The sequence below is a fragment of the Colossoma macropomum genome, unplaced genomic scaffold (assembly GCF_904425465.1).
Source record: "Colossoma macropomum unplaced genomic scaffold, Colossoma_macropomum, whole genome shotgun sequence".
Lineage (NCBI taxonomy): Eukaryota > Metazoa > Chordata > Actinopteri > Characiformes > Serrasalmidae > Colossoma > Colossoma macropomum.
In genome coordinates this window covers 35,825,727-35,849,479 of record NW_023494802.1, presented here as the reverse complement: position 1 = coordinate 35,849,479, position 23,753 = coordinate 35,825,727, and the positions used below count along the sequence as shown (strand labels likewise).

Genomic DNA, 23,753 nt, shown 5'->3' with positions numbered 1-23,753 from the left:
CTTCTCCCTCCAGTTTGGCCGCAGCCTCCAGCCCACGCGAACTGGCTGCTCCTCCAATCCCCCTACACCGTGCAGTCTGTGGGTGGCTCTTTTTTATCAGGCAAAAAATGAGCTCCTCCCTCTGCGCTGCTATATGCCTCCGTCCTGCTTCCTGTTTATCAGACTCTTGACAGTGTGTGTGAGCTGCTGCCGAGGTGCCCACCGGGAGAAACCCCACCGTGTTCCTCGCGCGCACTCTTGGCTGTATTTTGTTTTTGTTTTTTTTTGCTATTTTTGGCTGATGATGAGACCTAAACCCGTTCACTCCGTCCAAACTGGTAAGACAGTCAATCCGTTATGTTCTTTGACTTTAGCCTGAATTTTGAACAGCAGAAAAGAAGAATGCAGAAACTAAAAGTGTCTCTTTGAGGGTTTAACTGTAAAAAATAAACTCTTCCTGAAAGCTGTTTAGGAGGAGAACTTTCTCTACCTCGGTCCGTTCATTCATTCATTCATTCTTCTGTCTGCTGGATTCTTTCCTTTCATTCTGCAGTTGTGAGTGGAGCGCGGTGCTGCACGCGGCTGCTCATTGGTCCGTCACTGTTGCTGAGAGAAAACTTACTAACCATCCTCCCACTGAAACGTAGCAGCCTTACAAAACCACAAAAGCACAGAGAGAAGAAATCACATGTGTCTCATTTGTGTTAGAGCTAAACGTCCGCTCCGAAACAAAAGTAACATCTTTACATTTCCTCGCTCGGCTGTTATGTAACAATACTACATTTTTATCAGGAGACTGTGCTGCAGCTAACAGAGCTATCAGCGAGCTAACACAGGCCTTTTGAGCAGAAGCAGTAACTAGTTCAGCTTACTTTAGTTACAGTCCATCACGTTTCCACACTTTTCCTGACAACATATCTGCTTATGTTTAAGTGGACCTGTGAAGAACTTCATTCTCAGTTAGTTTCTACTCACTTTGAGTGTTTTATTGAAATCATTTCTTCTGAAATCGTAGCCGTTGCCTAAACCGCATATTTTTGAGAGCTTTAGCGCTTTAATATAAGACTTAACCACCCCCCCCCCACCCACACACACACACACACACACACACACATTCTTCTCTAGGGCATTATTTAACAGGCCACTATAACCACAGCGATACGCTTCTTGTTTACAATGGCATTCAAGCATGTGAATGAATTTCCCACGTGCCACCTTAAGAAACAGGTATACTGTATCCCAAACACACTTAAAGGGAAACTTTTCAGGGGGACGATTTTCAAAAATTCTTAATAATAAACTGGTTGAGATGCAAACACAGTCATTCGGAGTGGTTTGGTGTGAAAAGAAAATTTAGTGTCAGAATTGTTCTCAGTGCAGCCTAATGTATGAGACATTGCTTTATGATACTTTTGTGCTAAAGTTTTGGCTTAGAATCAGTTTCTTTTAATCTATTCATGGCGGAGGGGTACATGCAGGGTGTTGTAAGGCAAAATAGTCCCCAATGAAAACTTAGTTTTAGATGTTCGACTATTTAACCATCATCAACATTACATATAAAAAGTCAGTAGGTTTACTGGTGGTTTTGAATAGTAAATAAAATGTCTATATGAGTGTTGTAGACATTGTGACCACTGGTTCCTATCAGCTCTGTAAATAAAAAAAATCTGGGTCTGCAAGTTTCTCTACAAATGAACTCTACAAATTCGCACCAAACCACTCTGAATGACTCTATTTACATCTGAGGGACTGAGTTAGGCGGACATTTTGAAACATTGGTGGAATTCCCCTTTGAGCTGCGCACCATGCGTGGGAATTTTTTACATCATATTCTCACGCCAAGAAGCTGAAGTTAGTTAGGCGGTACAGTTCTCTTTCTGTGATCCTTTCATCTAGAACAATAGTCACCAACCCTCCTCCTGGAGAGTTTAGTTCCAACCTGCATCTGCTGCCCCCTTAAATATATTTTATTTCAAATACACATTTATTTATTAAATACGGTGCTGTGCCAAAGTCTGGTTTAAAATAATTTTAAACCATTTATTTGGGCAGTAAGAGTGTTTCTGCTAGTAAAACAAAAAATATATAGCATTATAATGAACACAAATACAGTAAAAAAATAACTAGATTTTCTTGTTTTCAACAAAGTAGTTGATATGAGTCAGTTAGAAGAGCACAGGTTTGGTTCCAGATTTCCCCTCGACGCCTCCAGACACTGTATGCATTTCTTCAATTCCATCACCAGCATTCTAACTACAGTCAATACTGGGCTGCTACTGTGAGAGCTTTCGAACACAAAATATTAACATCACTTACTGGTTTAATGTTATTTGTATTTATTGTACAATAAGAGCAAATAAATGCTTACTGCCCAGAAAAACAGCTTTTTAGATAGAATTTCACCTTTAATACCTGTACATCTTACACAGGCTACAGGTAAACATGGCATCTTGTGTTTCCAGAATGTTGCGATAATATTGTGTCAGAGTGAATTTTAAACTATGTAACTTCCCAGCATTGCCGCACCAAATTTCACTGATAAACATGACCACAGTTCACTTCTGTTATAAAGAAACTTTATTCACACAACACCCCAATTAACCACTTGAATATACAGCAGATTCTCTGAAACCATAATGAGGATCCAAAGCCTGAAGGTCTGTGTGCTGTTGGTCATTTAATTATTAGCGTAAAATCCAGTATTGAAAAACGGGAAAATGCACGTGCGGTCGCAGAAGCACAGAAAACATAGCTGTAGGCTATATTACGGTTTGTATAGGTAGCTTTGCTCTATCTGCAAAATAAGTCTGAAACGATAAGGAGTCCGACAACCTTTCGCGTGCACGCGCATCATGCAAGCTTATGGACACTACAGATTACACTAACGATCAGTTGATTCTGTGTGTAATTAACGGTTAATCTTTGATTTCCATTCACAGTAGTCGACAAAACAGGACCATAAATTCTTACAAGACAAAAAACAGCGCCTTCAGTTCGGTACATTAAACTACCACCATAAGAGTCGTTGTTTGGCTTTAGGTCCAGTTGTGGACCTAAAGCCAAACAAAGAGTCTTGTAGTGATAGTTTCATTTAATATAAACACAAAAACAGGACCTAAAGCCAAAAAGAGAGTCTTATAGTGGTAGTTTAATTTAAAATAAACACAAAAACAGGACCTAAAGCCAAACAAAGAGTCTTATAGAAATAGTTTAATATAAACACAAAAACAGGACCTAAAGCCAAACAAAGAGTCTTATAGAAATAGTTTAATTTAATATAAACACAAAAACAGGACCTAAAGCCAAACAAAGAGTCTTATAGAAATAGTTTAATTTAATGTAAACACAAAAACAGGACCTAAAGCCAAACAAAGAGTCTTATAGTGGTAGTTTAATTTAATATAAACACCAAAACAGGACCTAAAGCCAAACAAAGAGTCTTATAGTGATAGTTTAATTAAATATAAACACCAAAACAGGACCTAAAGCCAAACAAAGAGTCTTATAGTGATAGTTTAATTAAATATAAACACCAAAACAGGACCTAAAGCCAAACAAAGAGTCTTATAGTGATAGTTTAATTAAATATAAACACCAAAACAAGACCTAACGCCAAACAAAGAGTCTCAGAATAATGATAGTTTCATTTAATGTAAACACAAAAACAGGACCTAAAGCCAAAGAAAGTCTTATAATGATAGTTTACCTTAATATAAACACCAAAACAGGACCTAAAGCCAAACAAAGAGTTTTATAGTGGTAGTTTAATTTAATATAAACACCAAAACAGGACCTAAAGCCAAACAAAGAGTCTTATAGTGGTAGTTTAATTTAATATAAACACCAAAACAGGACCTAAAGCCAAACAAAGAGTCTCATAGTGGTAGTTTAATTTAATATAAACACAAAAACAGGACCTAAAGCCAAACAAAGAGTCTCATAGTGGTAGTTTAATTTAATATAAACACCAAAACAGGACCGGAAGCCAAACAAAGAGTCTTATAGTGGTAGTTTAATTTAATATAAACAACAAAATAGGACCTAAAGCCAAACAAAGAGTCTTATAGTGATAGTTTAATTTAATATAAACACCAAAACAGGACCTAACGCCAAACAAAGAGTCTCAGAATGATAGTTTCATTTAATGTAAACACCAAAACAGGACCTAAAGCCAAACAAAGAGTCTCAAAGAGATAGTTTAATTTAATATAAACACCAAAACAGGAACTAAAGCCAAACAAAGAGTCTTATAGTGGTAGTTTAATATAATATAAACAACAAAACAGGACCTAAATCCAAACAAAGAGTCTTATAGTGGTAGTTTAATTTAATATAAACACCAAAACAGGACCTAAATCCAAACAAAGAGTCTTATAGTGGTAGTTTAATTTAATATAAACACCAGAACAGGACCTAAAGCCAAACAAAGAGTCTTATAGTGGTAGTTTAATATAATATAAACAACAAAACAGGACCTAAAGCCAAACAAAGAGTCTTATAGTGGTAGTTTAATATAATATAAACAACAAAACAGGACCTAAAGCCAAACAAAGAGTCTCAAAGAGATAGTTTGGTTTAATATAAACACCAAAACAAGACCTAAATCCAAACAAAGAGTCTTATAGTGATAGTTTAATTTAATATAAACACCAAAACAGGACCTGAAGCCAAACAAAGAGTCTTATAGAGATAGTTTAATTTAATATAAACACAAAAACAGGACTGAAATCCAAGCAAAGAGTCTTACAGTGGTAGTTTCATTTAATATGAACACCAAAACAGGACCTAAAGCCAAACAAAGAGTCTTATAGTGGTAGTTTAATTTAATATAAACACCAAAACAGGACCTGAAGCCAAACAAAGAGTCTTATAGTGATAGTTTAATTTAATATAAACAACAAAACAGGACCTAAAGCCAAACAAAGAGTCTCACAGTGATAGTTTAATTTAATATGAACACCAAAACAGGACTGAAATCCAAACAAAGTCTTATAGTGATAGTTTCATTTAATATAACCACAAAAACAGGACCTAAAGCTGAACAAAGAGTCTCACAGTGATAGTTTAATTTAATATAAACACCAAAATAGGACCTAAAGCCAAACAAAGAGTCTTATAGTGATAGTTTAGTTTAATATAAACACCAAAACAGGACCTAAAGCCAAACAAAGAGTCTTATAGAGATATTTTAGTTTAATATAAACACAAAAACAGGACCTAAAGCCAAACAAAGAGTCTTATAGAGATAGTTTAATTTAATATAACCACAAAAACAGGACCTAAAGCCAAACAAAGAGTCTTACAGTGGTAGTTTAATTTAATATAAACACCAAAATAGGACCTAAAGCCAAACAAAGAGTCTTATAGTGATAGTTTAGTTTAATATAAACACCAAAACAGGACCTAAAGCCAAACAAAGAGTCTTATAGAGATAGTTTAGTTTAATATAAACACAAAAACAGGACCTAAAGCCAAACAAAGAGTCTTATAGTGGTAGTTTAATTTAATATAACCACAAAAACAGGACCTAAAGCGAACAAAGAGTCTCACAGTGATAGTTTAATTTAATATAAACACCAAAACAGGACCTAAAGCCAAACAAAGAGTCTTATAGTGGTAGTTTAATATAATATAAACAACCAAACAGGACCTAAAGCCAAACAAAGAGTCTTATAGTGGTAGTTTAATTTAATATAAACACAAAAACAGGACCTAAATCCAAACAAAGAGTCTTATAGTGGTAGTTTAATTTAATATAAACACCAGAACAGGACCTAAAGCCAAACAAAGAGTCTTATAGTGGTAGTTTAATATAATATAAACAACAAAACAGGACCTAAAGCCAAACAAAGAGTCTTATAGTGGTAGTTTAATATAATATAAACAACAAAACAGGACCTAAAGCCAAACAAAGAGTCTTATAGTGATAGTTTAGTTTAATATAAACACCAAAACAGGACCTAACGCCAAACAAAGAGTCTCAAAGAGATAGTTTAATTTAAAGTAAACACCAAAACAGGACCTAAAGCCAAACAAAGAGTCTCAAAGAGATAGTTTGGTTTAATATAAACACCAAAACAAGACCTAAATCCAAACAAAGAGTCTTATAGTGATAGTTTAATTTAATATAAACACCAAAACAGGACCTGAAGCCAAACAAAGAGTCTTATAGAGATAGTTTAATTTAATAAAAACACAAAAACAGGACTGAAATCCAAGCAAAGAGTCTTACAGTGGTAGTTTCATTTAATATGAACACCAAAACAGGACCTAAATCCAAACAAAGAGTCTTATAGTGATAGTTTAATTTAATATAAACAACAAAACAGGACCTAAAGCCAAACAAAGAGTCTCACAGTGATAGTTTAATTTAATATGAACACCAAAACAGGACTGAAATCCAAACAAAGTCTTATAGTGATAGTTTCATTTAATATAAACAACAAAACAGGACCTAAAGCCAAACAAAGAGTCTTATAGAGATAGTTTAATTTAATATAACCACAAAAACAGGACCTAAAGCCAAACAAAGAGTCTTACAGTGGTAGTTTAATTTAATATAAACACCAAAAACAGGACCTAAAGCCAAACAAAGAGTCTTATAGTGATAGTTTAGTTTAATATAAACACCAAAACAGGACCTAAAGCCAAACAAAGAGTCTTATAGAGATAGTTTAATTTAATATAAACACAAAAACAGGACCTAAAGCCAAACAAAGAGTCTTATAGTGGTAGTTTAATTTAATATAAACACAAAAACAGGACCTAAAGCTGAACAAAGAGTCTCACAGTGATAGTTTAATTTAATATGAACACCAAAACAGGACCTAAAGCCAAACAAAGAGTCTTATAGTGGTAGTTTAATTTAATATAAACACCAAAACAGGACCTAAAGCCAAACAAAGAGTCTTATAGTGATAGTTTAGTTTAATATAAACACCAAAACAGGACCTGAAGCCAAACAAAGAGTCTTATAGAGATAGTTTAATTTAATATAAACACCAAAACAGGACTGAAATCCCAACAAAGAGTCTTATAGTGGTAGTTTAATTTAATATAAACACCAAAACAGGACCTAAAGCCAAACAAAGAGTCTTTATAGTGGTAGTTTAATTTAATATAAACACCAAAACAGGACCTAAAGCCAAACAAAGAGTCTTATAGTGGTAGTTTAATTTAATATAAACACCAAAACAGGACCTAAAGCCAAACAAAGAGTCTCATAGTGGTAGTTTAATTTAATATAAACACCAAAACAGGACCTAAAGCCAAACAAAGAGTCTCATAGTGGTAGTTTAATTTAATATGAACACCAAAACAGGACCGGAAGCCAAACAAAGAGTCTTATAGTGGTAGTTTAATATAATATAAACAACAAAATAGGACCTAAAGCCAAACAAAGAGTCTTATAGTGGTAGTTTAATTTAATATAAACACCAAAACAGGACCTAACGCCAAACAAAGAGTCTCAGAATGATAGTTTCATTTAATGTAAACACCAAAACAGGACCTAAAGCCAAACAAAGAGTCTTATAGAGATAGTTTAATTTAAAGTAAACACCAAAACAGGACCTAAAGCCAAACAAAGAGTCTCAAAGAGATAGTTTAATTCAATATAAACACCAAAACAGGACCTAAAGCCAAACAAAGAGTCTTATAGTGGTAGTTTAATATAATATAAACACCAAAACAGGACCTAAAGCCAAACAAAGAGTCTTATAGTGGTAGTTTAATTTAATATAAACACCAAAACAGGACCTAAATCCAAACAAAGAGTCTTATAGTGGTAGTTTAATTTAATATAAACACCAGAACAGGACCTAAAGCCAAACAAAGAGTCTTATAGTGGTAGTTTAATATAATATAAACAACAAAACAGGACCTAAAGCCAAACAAAGAGTCTTATAGTGGTAGTTTAATATAATATAAACAACAAAACAGGACCTAAAGCCAAACAAAGAGTCTTATAGAGATAGTTTAGTTTAATATAAACACCAAAACAGGAGCCAATGTCAAACAAAGAGTCTTATAGAGATAGTTTAATTTAAAGTAAACACCAAAACAGGACCTAAAGCGAACAAAGAGTCTCAAAGAGATAGTTTGGTTTAATATAAACACCAAAACAAGACCTAAATCCAAACAAAGAGTCTTATAGTGATAGTTTAATTTAATATAAACACCAAAACAGGACCTAAATCCAAACAAAGAGTCTTATAGTGATAGTTTAATTTAATATAAACACAAAAACAGGACTGAAATCCAAGCAAAGAGTCTTATAGTGGTAGTTTAATTTAATATGAACACCAAAACAGGACCTAAAGCCAAACAAAGAGTCTTATAGTGATAGTTTAATTTAATATAAACAACAAAACAGGACCTAAAGCCAAACAAAGAGTCTCACAGTGATAGTTTAATTTAATATGAACACCAAAACAGGACTAAAGCCAAACAAAGTCTTATAGTGATAGTTTAATTTAATATAAACACAAAAACAGGACCTAAAGCCAAACAAAGAGTCTTATAGAGATAGTTTAATTTAATATAAACCACAAAAACAGGACCTAAAGCCAAACAAAGAGTCTTATAGTGGTAGTTTAATTTAATATAAACACCAAAACAGGACCTAAAGCCAAACAAAGAGTCTTATAGTGATAGTTTAGTTTAATATAAACACCAAAACAGGACCTAAAGCCAAACAAAGAGTCTTATAGTGGTAGTTTAATTTAATATAAACACCAAAACAGGACCTAAAGCCAAACAAAGAGTCTTATAGTGGTAGTTTAATTTAATATAACCACAAAAACAGGACCTAAAGCTGAACAAAGAGTCTCACAGTGATAGTTTAATTTAATATGAACACAAAAACAGGACCTAAAGCCAAACAAAGAGTCTTATAGTGGTAGTTTAATTTAATATAAACACCAAAATAGGACCCAAAGCCAAACAAAGAGTCTTATAGTGATAGTTTAATTTAATATAAACACAAAAACAGGACCTAAAGCTGAACAAAGAGTCTCACAGTGATAGTTTAATTTAATATAAACACAAAAACAGGACCTAAAGCCAAACAAAGAGTCTTATAGAAATAGTTTAATTTAATATAAACACCAAAACAGGACTGAAATCCCAACAAAGAGTCTTATAGTGGTAGTTTCATTTATTATAAACACCAAAACAGGACCTAAAGCCAAACAAAGAGTCTTATAGTGATAGTTTAATTTAATATGAACACAAAAACAGGACCTAAAGCCAAACAAAGAGTCTTATAGTGATAGTTTAATTTAATATAAACACAAAAACAGGACCTAAAGCCAAACAAAGAGTCTTATAGTGATAGTTTAATTAAATATAAACACCAAAACAAGACCTAACGCCAAACAAAGAGTCTCAGAATAATGATAGTTTCATTTAATGTAAACACCAAAACAGGACCTAAAGCCAAAGAAAGTCTTATAATGATAGTTTACCTTAATATAAACACCAAAACAGGACCTAAAGCCAAACAAAGAGTTTTATAGTGGTAGTTTAATTTAATATAAACACCAAAACAGGACCTAAAGCCAAACAAAGAGTCTTATAGTGGTAGTTTAATTTAATATAACCACAAAAACAGGACCTAAAGCCAAACAAAGAGTCTCATAGTGGTAGTTTAATTTAATATAAACACAAAAACAGGACCTAAAGCCAAACAAAGAGTCTCATAGTGGTAGTTTAATTTAATATAAACACCAAAACAGGACCGGAAGCCAAACAAAGAGTCTTATAGTGGTAGTTTAATTTAATATAAACACCAAACCAGGACCTAAAGCCAAACAAAGAGTCTTATAGTGATAGTTTAATTTAATATAAACACCAAAACAGGACCTAACGCCAAACAAAGAGTCTCAGAATGATAGTTTCATTTAATGTAAACACCAAAACAGGACCTAAAGCCAAACAAAGAGTCTCATAGAGATAGTTTAATTTAATATAAACACCAAAACAGGACCTAAAGCCAAACAAAGAGTCTTATAGTGGTAGTTTAATATAATATAAACAACAAAACAGGACCTAAATCCAAACAAAGAGTCTTATAGTGGTAGTTTAATTTAATATAAACACCAAAACAGGACCTAAATCCAAACAAAGAGTCTTATAGTGATAGTTTAATTTAATATAAACACCAAAACAGGACCTAAAGCCAAACAAAGAGTCTTATAGTGGTAGTTTAATATAATATAAACAACAAAACAGGACCTAAAGCCAAACAAAGAGTCTTATAGTGGTAGTTTAATATAATATAAACAACAAAACAGGACCTAAAGCCAAACAAAGAGTCTCAAAGAGATAGTTTGGTTTAATATAAACACCAAAACAAGACCTAAATCCAAACAAAGAGTCTTATAGTGATAGTTTAATTTAATATAAACACCAAAACAGGACCTGAAGCCAAACAAAGAGTCTTATAGAGATAGTTTAATTTAATATAAACACAAAAACAGGACTGAAATCCAAGCAAAGAGTCTTACAGTGGTAGTTTCATTTAATATGAACACCAAAACAGGACCTAAAGCCAAACAAAGAGTCTTATAGTGGTAGTTTAATTTAATATAAACACCAAAACAGGACCTGAAGCCAAACAAAGAGTCTTATAGTGATAGTTTAATTTAATATAAACAACAAAACAGGACCTAAAGCCAAACAAAGAGTCTCACAGTGATAGTTTAATTTAATATGAACACCAAAACAGGACTGAAATCCAAACAAAGTCTTATAGTGATAGTTTCATTTAATATAAACAACAAAACAGGACCTAAAGCCAAACAAAGAGTCTTATAGAGATAGTTTAATTTAATATAACCACAAAAACAGGACCTAAAGCCAAACAAAGAGTCTTACAGTGGTAGTTTAATTTAATATAAACACCAAAACAGGACCTAAAGCCAAACAAAGAGTCTTATAGTGATAGTTTAGTTTAATATAAACACCAAAACAGGACCTAAAGCCAAACAAAGAGTCTTATAGAGATATTTTAGTTTAATATAAACACAAAAACAGGACCTAAAGCCAAACAAAGAGTCTTATAGTGGTAGTTTAATTTAATATAACCACAAAAACAGGACCTAAAGCTGAACAAAGAGTCTCACAGTGATAGTTTAATTTAATATGAACACCAAAACAGGACCTAAAGCCAAACAAAGAGTCTTATAGTGGTAGTTTAATTTAATATAAACACCAAAACAGGACCTAAAGCCAAACAAAGAGTCTTATAGTGATAGTTTAATATAAACACCAAAACAGGACCTGAAGCCAAACAAAGAGTCTTATAGAAATAGTTTAATTTAATATAAACACCAAAACAGGACTGAAATCCCAACAAAGAGTCTTATAGTGGTAGTTTAATTTAATATAAACACCAAAACAGGACCTAAAGCCAAACAAAGAGTTTTATAGTGGTAGTTTAATTTAATATAAACACCAAAACAGGACCTAAAGCCAAACAAAGAGTCTTATAGTGGTAGTTTAATTTAATATAAACACCAAAACAGGACCTAAAGCCAAACAAAGAGTCTCATAGTGGTAGTTTAATTTAATATAAACACCAAAACAGGACCTAAAGCCAAACAAAGAGTCTCATAGTGGTAGTTTAATTTAATATGAACACCAAAACAGGACCGGAAGCCAAACAAAGAGTCTTATAGTGGTAGTTTAATATAATATAAACAACAAAATAGGACCTAAAGCCAAACAAAGAGTCTTATAGTGGTAGTTTAATTTAATATAAACACCAAAACAGGACCTAACGCCAAACAAAGAGTCTCAGAATGATAGTTTCATTTAATGTAAACACCAAAACAGGACCTAAAGCCAAACAAAGAGTCTTATAGAGATAGTTTAATTTAAAGTAAACACCAAAACAGGACCTAAAGCCAAACAAAGAGTCTCAAAGAGATAGTTTAATTTAATATAAACACCAAAACAGGACCTAAAGCCAAACAAAGAGTCTTATAGTGGTAGTTTAATATAATATAAACAACCAAACAGGACCTAAAGCCAAACAAAGAGTCTTATAGTGGTAGTTTAATTTAATATAAACACAAAAACAGGACCTAAATCCAAACAAAGAGTCTTATAGTGGTAGTTTAATTTAATATAAACACCAGAACAGGACCTAAAGCCAAACAAAGAGTCTTATAGTGGTAGTTTAATATAATATAAACAACAAAACAGGACCTAAAGCCAAACAAAGAGTCTTATAGTGGTAGTTTAATATAATATAAACAACAAAACAGGACCTAAAGCCAAACAAAGAGTCTTATAGAGATAGTTTAGTTTAATATAAACACCAAAACAGGAGCCAATGTCAAACAAAGAGTCTTATAGAGATAGTTTAATTTAAAGTAAACACCAAAACAGGACCTAAAGCTGAACAAAGAGTCTCAAAGAGATAGTTTGGTTTAATATAAACACCAAAACAAGACCTAAATCCAAACAAAGAGTCTTATAGTGATAGTTTAATTTAATATAAACACCAAAACAGGACCTGAAGCCAAACAAAGAGTCTTATAGAGATAGTTTAATTTAATAAAAACACAAAAACAGGACTGAAATCCAAGCAAAGAGTCTTACAGTGGTAGTTTCATTTAATATGAACACCAAAACAGGACCTAAATCCAAACAAAGAGTCTTATAGTGATAGTTTAATTTAATATAAACAACAAAACAGGACCTAAAGCCAAACAAAGAGTCTCACAGTGATAGTTTAATTTAATATGAACACCAAAACAGGACTGAAATCCAAACAAAGTCTTATAGTGATAGTTTCATTTAATATAAACACAAAACAGGACCTAAAGCCAAACAAAGAGTCTTATAGAGATAGTTTAATTTAATACAACCACAAAAACAGGACCTAAAGCCAAACAAAGAGTCTTACAGTGGTAGTTTAATTTAATATAAACACCAAAATAGGACCTAAAGCCAAACAAAGAGTCTTATAGTGATAGTTTAGTTTAATATAAACACCAAAACAGGACCTAAAGCCAAACAAAGAGTCTTATAGTGGTAGTTTAATTTAATATAAACACCAAAACAGGACCTAAAGCCAAACAAAGAGTCTTATAGTGGTAGTTTAATTTAATATAACCACAAAAACAGGACCTAAAGCGAACAAAGAGTCTCACAGTGATAGTTTAATTTAATATGAACACAAAACAGGACCTAAAGCCAAACAAAGAGTCTTATAGTGATAGTTTAATTTAATATAAACACAAAAACAGGACCTAAAGCTGAACAAAGAGTCTCACAGTGATAGTTTAATTTAATATAAACACAAAAACAGGACCTAAAGCCAAACAAAGAGTCTTATAGAAATAGTTTAATTTAATATAAACACCAAAACAGGACTGAAATCCCAACAAAGAGTCTTATAGTGGTAGTTTCATTTATTATAAACACCAAAACAGGACCTAAAGCCAAACAAAGAGTCTTATAGTGATAGTTTAATTTAATATGAACACAAAAACAGGACCTAAAGCCAAACAAAGAGTCTTATAGTGATAGTTTAATTTAATATAAACACAAAAACAGGACCTAAAGCCAAACAAAGAGTCTTATAGTGATAGTTTAATTTAATATAAACACCAAAACAGGACCTAACGCCAAACAAAGAGTCTCAGAATAATGATAGTTTCATTTAATGTAAACACCAAAACAGGACCTAAAGCCAAAGAAAGTCTTATAATGATAGTTTACCTTAATATAAACACCAAAACAGGACCTAAAGCCAAACAAAGAGTTTTATAGTGGTAGTTTAATTTAATATAAACACCAAAACAGGACCTAAAGCCAAACAAAGAGTCTTATAGTGGTAGTTTAATTTAATATAACCACAAAAACAGGACCTAAAGCCAAACAAAGAGTCTCATAGTGGTAGTTTAATTTAATATAAACACAAAAACAGGACCTAAAGCCAAACAAAGAGTCTCATAGTGGTAGTTTAATTTAATATAAACACCAAAACAGGACCGGAAGCCAAACAAAGAGTCTTATAGTGGTAGTTTAATATAATATAAACAACAAAATAGGACCTAAAGCCAAACAAAGAGTCTTATAGTGATAGTTTAATTTAATATAAACACCAAAACAGGACCTAACGCCAAACAAAGAGTCTCAGAATGATAGTTTCATTTAATGTAAACACCAAAACAGGACCTAAAGCCAAACAAAGAGTCTCAAAGAGATAGTTTAATTTAATATAAACACCAAAACAGGACCTAAAGCCAAACAAAGAGTCTTATAGTGGTAGTTTAATTTAATATAAACAACAAAACAGGACCTAAATCCAAACAAAGAGTCTTATAGTGGTAGTTTAATTTAATATAAACACCAAAACAGGACCTAAATCCAAACAAAGAGTCTTATAGTGGTAGTTTAATTTAATATAAACACCAAAACAGGACCTAAAGCCAAACAAAGAGTCTTATAGTGGTAGTTTAATATAATATAAACAACAAAACAGGACCTAAAGCCAAACAAAGAGTCTTATAGTGGTAGTTTAATATAATATAAACAACAAAACAGGACCTAAAGCCAAACAAAGAGTCTCAAAGAGATAGTTTGGTTTAATATAAACACCAAAACAAGACCTAAATCCAAACAAAGAGTCTTATAGTGATAGTTTAATTTAATATAAACACCAAAACAGGACCTGAAGCCAAACAAAGAGTCTTATAGAGATAGTTTAATTTAATATAAACACAAAAACAGGACTGAAATCCAAGCAAAGAGTCTTACAGTGGTAGTTTCATTTAATATGAACACCAAAACAGGACCTAAAGCCAAACAAAGAGTCTTATAGTGGTAGTTTAATTTAATATAAACACCAAAACAGGACCGGAAGCCAAACAAAGAGTCTTATAGTGATAGTTTAATTTAATATAAACACAAAAACAGGACCTAAAGCCAAACAAAGAGTCTCACAGTGATAGTTTAATTTAATATGAACACCAAAATAGGACTGAAATCCAAACAAAGAGTCTTATAGAGATAGTTTAATTTAATATAAACACAAAAACAGGACCTAAAGCCAAACAAAGAGTCTTATAGAGATAGTTTAATTTAATATAACCACAAAAACAGGACCTAAAGCCAAACAAAGAGTCTTACAGTGGTAGTTTAATTTAATATAAACACCAAAATAGGACCTAAAGCCAAACAAAGAGTCTTATAGTGATAGTTTAGTTTAATATAAACACCAAAACAGGACCTAAAGCCAAACAAAGAGTCTTATAGAGATATTTTAGTTTAATATAAACACAAAAACAGGACCTAAAGCCAAACAAAGAGTCTTATAGTGGTAGTTTAATTTAATATAACCACAAAAACAGGACCTAAAGCTGAACAAAGAGTCTCACAGTGATAGTTTAATTTAATATGAACACCAAAACAGGACCTAAAGCCAAACAAAGAGTCTTATAGTGGTAGTTTAATTTAATATAAACACCAAAACAGGACCTAAAGCCAAACAAAGAGTCTTATAGTGATAGTTTAATATAAACACCAAAACAGGACCTGAAGCCAAACAAAGAGTCTTATAGAAATAGTTTAATTTAATATAAACAACAAAACAGGACTGAAATCCCAACAAAGAGTCTTATAGTGGTAGTTTAATATAATATAAACACCAAAACAGGACCTAAAGCCAAACAAAGAGTTTTATAGTGGTAGTTTAATTTAATATAAACACCAAAACAGGACCTAAAGCCAAACAAAGAGTCTTATAGTGGTAGTTTAATTTAATATAAACACCAAAACAGGACCTAAAGCCAAACAAAGAGTCTCATAGTGGTAGTTTAATTTAATATAAACACCAAAACAGGACCTAAAGCCAAACAAAGAGTCTCATAGTGGTAGTTTAATTTAATATGAACACCAAAACAGGACCGGAAGCCAAACAAAGAGTCTTATAGTGGTAGTTTAATATAATATAAACAACAAAATAGGACCTAAAGCCAAACAAAGAGTCTTATAGTGGTAGTTTAATTTAATATAAACACCAAAACAGGACCTAACGCCAAACAAAGAGTCTCAGAATGATAGTTTCATTTAATGTAAACACCAAAACAGGACCTAAAGCCAAACAAAGAGTCTTATAGAGATAGTTTAATTTAAAGTAAACACCAAAACAGGACCTAAAGCCAAACAAAGAGTCTCAAAGAGATAGTTTAATTTAATATAAACACCAAAACAGGACCTAAAGCCAAACAAAGAGTCTTATAGTGGTAGTTTAATATAATATAAACAACCAAACAGGACCTAAAGCCAAACAAAGAGTCTTATAGTGGTAGTTTAATTTAATATAAACACAAAAACAGGACCTAAATCCAAACAAAGAGTCTTATAGTGGTAGTTTAATTTAATATAAACACCAGAACAGGACCTAAAGCCAAACAAAGAGTCTTATAGTGGTAGTTTAATATAATATAAACAACAAAACAGGACCTATCGCCAAACAAAGAGTCTTATAGTGGTAGTTTAATATAATATAAACAACAAAACCGGACCTGAAGCCAAACAAAGAGTCTTATAGAGATAGTTTAGTTTAATATAAACACCAAAACAGGAGCCAATGTCAAACAAAGAGTCTTATAGAGATAGTTTAATTTAAAGTAAACACCAAAACAGGACCTAAAGCTGAACAAAGAGTCTCAAAGAGATAGTTTGGTTTAATATAAACACCAAAACAAGACCTAAATCCAAACAAAGAGTCTTATAGTGATAGTTTAATTTAATATAAACACCAAAACAGGACCTGAAGCCAAACAAAGAGTCTTATAGAGATAGTTTAATTTAATATAAACACAAAAACAGGACTGAAATCCAAGCAAAGAGTCTTACAGTGGTAGTTTCATTTAATATGAAACACCAAAACAGGACCTAAATCCAAACAAAGAGTCTTATAGTGATAGTTTAATTTAATATAAACAACAAAACAGGACCTAAAGCCAAACAAAGAGTCTCACAGTGATAGTTTAATTTAATATGAACACCAAAACAGGACTGAAATCCAAACAAAGTCTTATAGTGATAGTTTCATTTAATATAAACAACAAAACAGGACCTAAAGCCAAACAAAGAGTCTTATAGAGATAGTTTAATTTAATACAACCACAAAAACAGGACCTAAAGCCAAACAAAGAGTCTTACAGTGGTAGTTTAATTTAATATAAACACCAAAATAGGACCTAAAGCCAAACAAAGAGTCTTATAGTGATAGTTTAGTTTAATATAAACACCAAAACAGGACCTAAAGCCAAACAAAGAGTCTTATAGTGGTAGTTTAATTTAATATAAACACCAAAACAGGACCTAAAGCCAAACAAAGAGTCTTATAGTGGTAGTTTAATTTAATATAACCACAAAAACAGGACCTAAAGCTGAACAAAGAGTCTCACAGTGATAGTTTAATTTAATATGAACACAAAAACAGGACCTAAAGCCAAACAAAGAGTCTTATAGTGGTAGTTTAATTTAATATAAACACCAAAACAGGACCTAAAGCCAAACAAAGAGTCTTATAGTGGTAGTTTAATTTAATATAAACACAAAACAGGACCTAAAGCTGAACAAAGAGTCTCACAGTGATAGTTTAATTTAATATAAACACAAAAACAGGACCTAAAGCCAAACAAAGAGTCTTATAGAAATAGTTTAATTTAATATAAACACCAAAACAGGACTGAAATCCCAACAAAGAGTCTTATAGTGGTAGTTTCATTTATTATAAACACCAAAACAGGACCTAAAGCCAAACAAAGAGTCTTATAGTGATAGTTTAATTTAATATGAACACAAAAACAGGACCTAAAGCCAAACAAAGAGTCTTATAGTGATAGTTTAATTTAATATAAACACAAAAACAGGACCTAAAGCCAAACAAAGAGTCTTATAGTAGTAGTTTAATTTAATATAAACACCAAAACAGGACCTGAAGCCAAACAAAGAGTCTTATAGTGATAGTTTAATTTAATATAAACACCAAAACAGGACCTGAAGCCAAACAAAGAGTCTTATAGTAGTAGTTTAATTTAATATAAACACCAAAACAGGACCTGAAGCCAAACAAAGAGCCTTATAGTGGTAGTTTAATATAATATAAACAACAAAACAGGACCTAAAGCCAAACAAAGAGTCTTATAGTGGTAGTTTAATTTAATATAAACACCAAAACAGGACCTAAAGCCAAACAAAGAGTCTTATAGTGATAGTTTAATTTAATATAAACACCAAAACAGGACCTAAAGCCAAACAAAGAGTCTTATAGTGGTAGTTTAATTTAATATAAACACCAAAACAGGACCTAAAGCCAAACAAAGAGTCTTATAGTGGTAGTTTAATTTAATATAAACACCAAAACAGGACCGGAAGCCAAACAAAGAGTCTTATAGTGATAGTTTAATTTAATATAAACACAAAAACAGGACCTAACGCCAAACAAAGAGTCTTATAGTGGTAGTTTAATTTAATATAAACACCAAAACAGGACCTAAATCCAAACAAAGAGTCTTATAGTGATAGTTTAATTTAATATGAACACCAAAACAGGACCTAAAGCCAAACAAAGAGTCTTATAGTGAGTAGTTTAATTTAATATAAACACAAAAACAGGACCTGAAGCCAAAAAAAGAGTCTTATAGTGGTAGTTTAATATAATATAAACACCAAAACAGGACCTAAAGCCAAACAAAGAGTCTTATAGAGATAGTTTAGTTTAATATAAACACCAAAACAGGACCTAAAGCCAAACAAAGAGTCTTATAGAAATAGTTTAATTTAATATAAACACAAAAACAGGACCTAAAGCCAAACAAAGAGTCTTATAGAAATAGTTTAATTTAATATAAACAACAAAACAGGACCTAAACCAAACAAAGAGTCTTATAGTGATAGTTTCATTTAATATAAACACCAAAACAGGACCTAAAGCCAAACAAAGAGTCTTATAGTGGTAGTTTAATATAATATAAACAACAAAACAGGACCTAAAGCCAAACAAAGAGTCTTATAGTGGTAGTTTAATTTAATATAAACACAAAAACAGGACCTAAAGCCAAACAAAGAGTCTTATAGTGGTAGTTTAATTTAATATAAACACCAAAACAGGACCTAAAGCCAAACAAAGAGTCTTATAGTGATAGTTTAGTTTAATATAAACACCAAAACAGGACCTGAAGCCAAACAAAGAGTCTTATAGAGATAGTTTAATTTAATATAAACACAAAAACAGGACCTAAAGCCAAACAAAGAGTCTTATAGTGGTAGTTTAATTTAATATAACCACAAAAACAGGACCTAAAGCTGAACAAAGAGTCTCACAGTGATAGTTTAATTTAATATGAACACCAAAACAGGACCTAAAGCCAAACAAAGAGTCTTATAGTGGTAGTTTAATTTAATATAAACACCAAAACAGGACCTAAAGCCAAACAAAGAGTCTTATAGTGATAGTTTAATTTAATATAAACACAAAACAGGACCTAAAGCCAAACAAAGAGTCTTATAGTGGTAGTTTAATTTAATATAAACACAAAAACAGGACCTAAAGCCAAACAAAGAGTCTTATAGATATAGTTTAATTCAATATAAACACAAAAACAGGACCTAAAGCCAAACAAAGAGTCTTATAGAAATAGTTTAATTTAATATAAACACAAAAACAGGACCTAAAGCCAAACAAAGAGTCTTATAGTGATAGTTTAATTTAATATAAACACAAAACAGGACCTGAAATCCAAACAAAGAGTCTTATAGTGGTAGTTTAATTTAATATAAACACAAAAACAGGACCTAAAGCCAAACAAAGAGTCTTATAGTGGTAGTTTAATTTAATATAAACACAAAAACAGGACCTAAAGCAACAAAGAGTCTAAGTGTAGTTTATTTAATATAAACACAAAAAGTACTAACGCCAAACAAAGAGTCTTATAGTGGTAGTTTAATTTAATATAAACACCAAAACAGGACCGGAAGCCAAACAAAGAGTCTTATAGAGATAGTTTAATTTAATATAAACACCAAAACAGGACCTAAAGCTGAACAGAGTCTCACAGTGATAGTTTAATTTAATATGAACACCAAAACAGGACCTAAATCCAAACTATGACTATAAGAGTCGTTGTTTGGCTTTAGGTCCAGTTTTGGTGTTTATATTAAACTAAATCTCTATATGATTGTTTGGCTTTACGTCCTGTTGTGGCGTTTGCTGTGAGTGAAAATTAAAGATTAACAGTCATTTACACACAGAACAACTGACCGCGAGTTTAATTTGTGTCCATAAGCCTGCGTGATGCGCGTGCACGCGACGGGATATCGGACTTTGCCGGTGAGTAAGAATTCACCACCAACGCCCCCTTTAAATGGCGGGAGTCCAGTACGGGAGACCCTTCCCCGTATCTTCAGTCTTGTTTTGCAGTTATTTTTATCAGTCACAGTAACGCTGAAACACTGGGCCTCATTCATTAACCGTTCTTAAGAAGACATTTCTTTCAGCGTCGAAATGACTCCAACACGGAGAGAATATTTCAACTCGGTTTTAGGCTTAAGGAGACAAGCAGCGGGGCAGCAGTGACGTAAACATTATGCTTCTGCAGGCATCATTGCATACTGCACTTATCTGAGTATATCATGTTGATCGTGAATCTAGAACACAGAACCTTCTCGCCTTAATTTGGAATTAAAGTCATTTGATTAATATCCATTCAAAACGGCTATTATAAACACAACGTCTTCATTTTCAGGAGATATTTCTGAAATTAGATAGGAGATAATCAGCTTGCATAAGGTACAGAAAAGGTAAAGGAAAATATGTGAGAAGTTATATTTAGTTGTTGAGGCTTTTGTCTTAAATATATGCTTTTTTTCTGACACTGAAAAACGAATAATTTGACCGGTTTGGCGGGAAATACAATAAATGAGAGTGGCTTTCTGCACAGTATTACACACCAATGGAAGTAAATCTGCACAAAACACGAAATGTTATAGAAATAGGGCTATTAATACCATAAATAAAACATAAAATTGTTTAAAAAGACAGTAAAACGAGTTTTACCACATTGTTGGTCATCCCTGCACATCTCTAAAATCTGCAGCTCACTGTATCACTTTATAAAGTCGTCAATATTTAGAATGATCAGAAAAATGAAATATAAAGCTAGAATTAAACGTACTTGGTGAATCTGAGTCTTGAACTTGAATTGGTGTATTTCTATCATATGTCTGAGGAGGTTTCAATTTAGTTTGAGGTACACAGATAACAAACCAGTTACATTTACAGTCAATTTAGTTTTGAAATTGTTCATTTCACCATGATCAGAAAATGCAACCAGCTTCTGAAACTGAACTTTGAAGGTGTGAAGAAATGTCCCTGCAGATTTCTTTGAAACACTGAAAGTGAGTCTCCTGCAAAGAATGGAAGCTGTAATAAAGGCAGAGTGGACACACTAAAGGGCTTTTTTCTTAAATACATGCCTTGTTTCTTTGTGCTGTTTTCTGACTCTGAACATTGTACTCAGTGGCTGTTTGGCCTAAAATCTGCAGCTCATTTTATCACTTTATAGGGTCGTAAATATTTAGAAAGATCAGAAAAATGAAAACCCAGAAGTAAATGTACATCTTGAGGTTGAATGTATTTAATGACCCCTTCAGTTTAGCTTTATCCTATTAGTTTTAAACGTTCTCTCTGTGCTCATGTACTGCCTATTAAATTACTTAAACAATGAAAGACCACCCCGCACACTGACAAGAGAAAAACACCAAGGATCACATCCGAGTCTGAAAACGAAAGTTTACTTTCAAAGTACATTAGCTGGTAAATAACGTTATTTCTCCTTTTTTTGTTAAAAACAAGTGCTCACTGCCGAACTCTCTCCCAGCCTCATCCAGGAGCCACTGCAGTGAAATGAGAGAAATAAGTCATTTTTGAAAGGCATAAATATTGAGACACAGAAGTAAGCCTGTTATTTTTCTGCATATTCGTAGACAATGTCAGATCAAGAGATATAAGGCGAACACATATAACACATCACAGAACATCTTTCAGTTTCAGGATGTCTCATAAGGGTAAATTTCACTCCGTGGCCGGAAGTGTGCACTTGTCAGGGAGCTGGCCAAGAAACATGTATCTTATAGGCCTCCTATGAAATGGGCTGACAGAATGAATTACATTATTAACCAACTGATAACATCATTTCATTACTTTACTTTAAAGGGCCCATATCTTACAATTTCTCTTTTATATTTTCCCCCTCAGCTCCAGTTTGGTACATAAAACCACGTGTGGCCTGTGGGGACAGTACATTTTCAAACTTTGTTCTTTAAAGAATGTTGATGTTCTGTGATTTGCGTTTAAGGTTTTGGTTTATGGTATGTTTTCTGGAGCCCTTTTAACTTTTAACTGTTCAACTTCAGTGTCCCATAATAGTTATAGCTTCTCACTGTAAACATGAGGGTAATTAAAGGGGAAAACAACATGCTGTAAAAACATTCTGTAAGACTTCACTGTCATTAAACACATCAGTGTGAAGGAGCAGTGTAGATTAATTAAGTCATGTTGTTTATTACAGAGTCTGCAGGCTCAGGTGTGCGTCAGGTACTAATCACCTGTGCGTCTAAGATCTGGAGGACCCTCGTTACCCTCTTCAGCTGCACCACTGGAGGTCTGTATCACAGACTTACATTAAAACACATCTTACATTACACAGCTTCCATTAAAAAGAAAGCAATACAACTCAGCTACGTGTTGCTTGGTGCTATCAGGATGGTGTTTATATCTTTGGTCATTTCTAATCAGTCAAACAGCAGTTCCTAATGTATTTTTGTATTGTTAATCAATTAATGTTTTAATGTTTTGAAGTAAACTTGCTTAAAGTAATCACAAATACTTCCGCTGAACTGAGGAAGCATGGCATGGTTTGTAAAAGTACTGAGATGCGGTGTAAAGCACTGAAATATGATGGTCAGCTGCTGAGTTAAGAATGACGTAAGATGCTTGAACAATTTCAGTGTAAAGTGTTCTGTAAATGTAACATTTTTAGTCATCAAACATGCATTATTTCAGCACATAAATATCAAAGCAGTACACAATGAAAACAACAGTAATATTTCTTCTTTTTTTTTTTATAGGCTGTGTTGGACTCTCAGTGGAGGAGACCGAGCCAGCAGAGCCCCAAAGCTCAGTGCAGCCCTTCATCTGTTCATACAGCAGATAAAGCAGGCACTCCAAGACTGCAACTGTGTAAAAATGTGTATTTCTATTAAAATATGTCTTCTGTAAATAGCCTGTGTTTTTATCTCTTAAAAACAGTCCACTGTGTCACTGTTTAATTTCATAGCTGATATAAAGTCTATAATATCTATAAATTGTCAATCACAAAACATACTACTCTATACTATAGTCTACACGGGAGAAAAAAGATGTAAATCATGGCTTAATAGTAACAATAACAACAACAAAACAATAATAATACATCTTTATTTATAGCACTTCTAACTTTAGCTCTTTACACAGGAATATAAGTAAAATATTGGCAAGATAAAACACAGTGGTCTAAATCAAAACAGCACAATAAAATCAACAGATGAAAACTCTGCTAGCCAAACAAATACGTTTTAATCTAGTTTTAAACACAACTCTAAAGACTAAAGGCTACTAACTGAGCTGCAAGTGATCCTAGTTGTTTGCAATTAACCCGCCTCAGCTGAGCCAGACCACTCAGACAGGCTGTAACGTGCCAAAT

The 23,753-nt window shown here is 32.6% G+C and overlaps 1 long non-coding RNA gene across 1 annotated transcript; it reads left to right on the top strand.

The window, feature by feature from the left end:
* The first annotated feature begins 200 nt into the window (after nt 1-200).
* LOC118823076 lies at nt 201-23,262 on the top strand. The gene is made up of 3 exons (XR_005008497.1): nt 201-317; nt 22,581-22,673; nt 23,140-23,262. It is a non-coding gene; the product is annotated as an uncharacterized LOC118823076 (long non-coding RNA).
* Nucleotides 23,263-23,753: the final 491 nt, after the last annotated feature.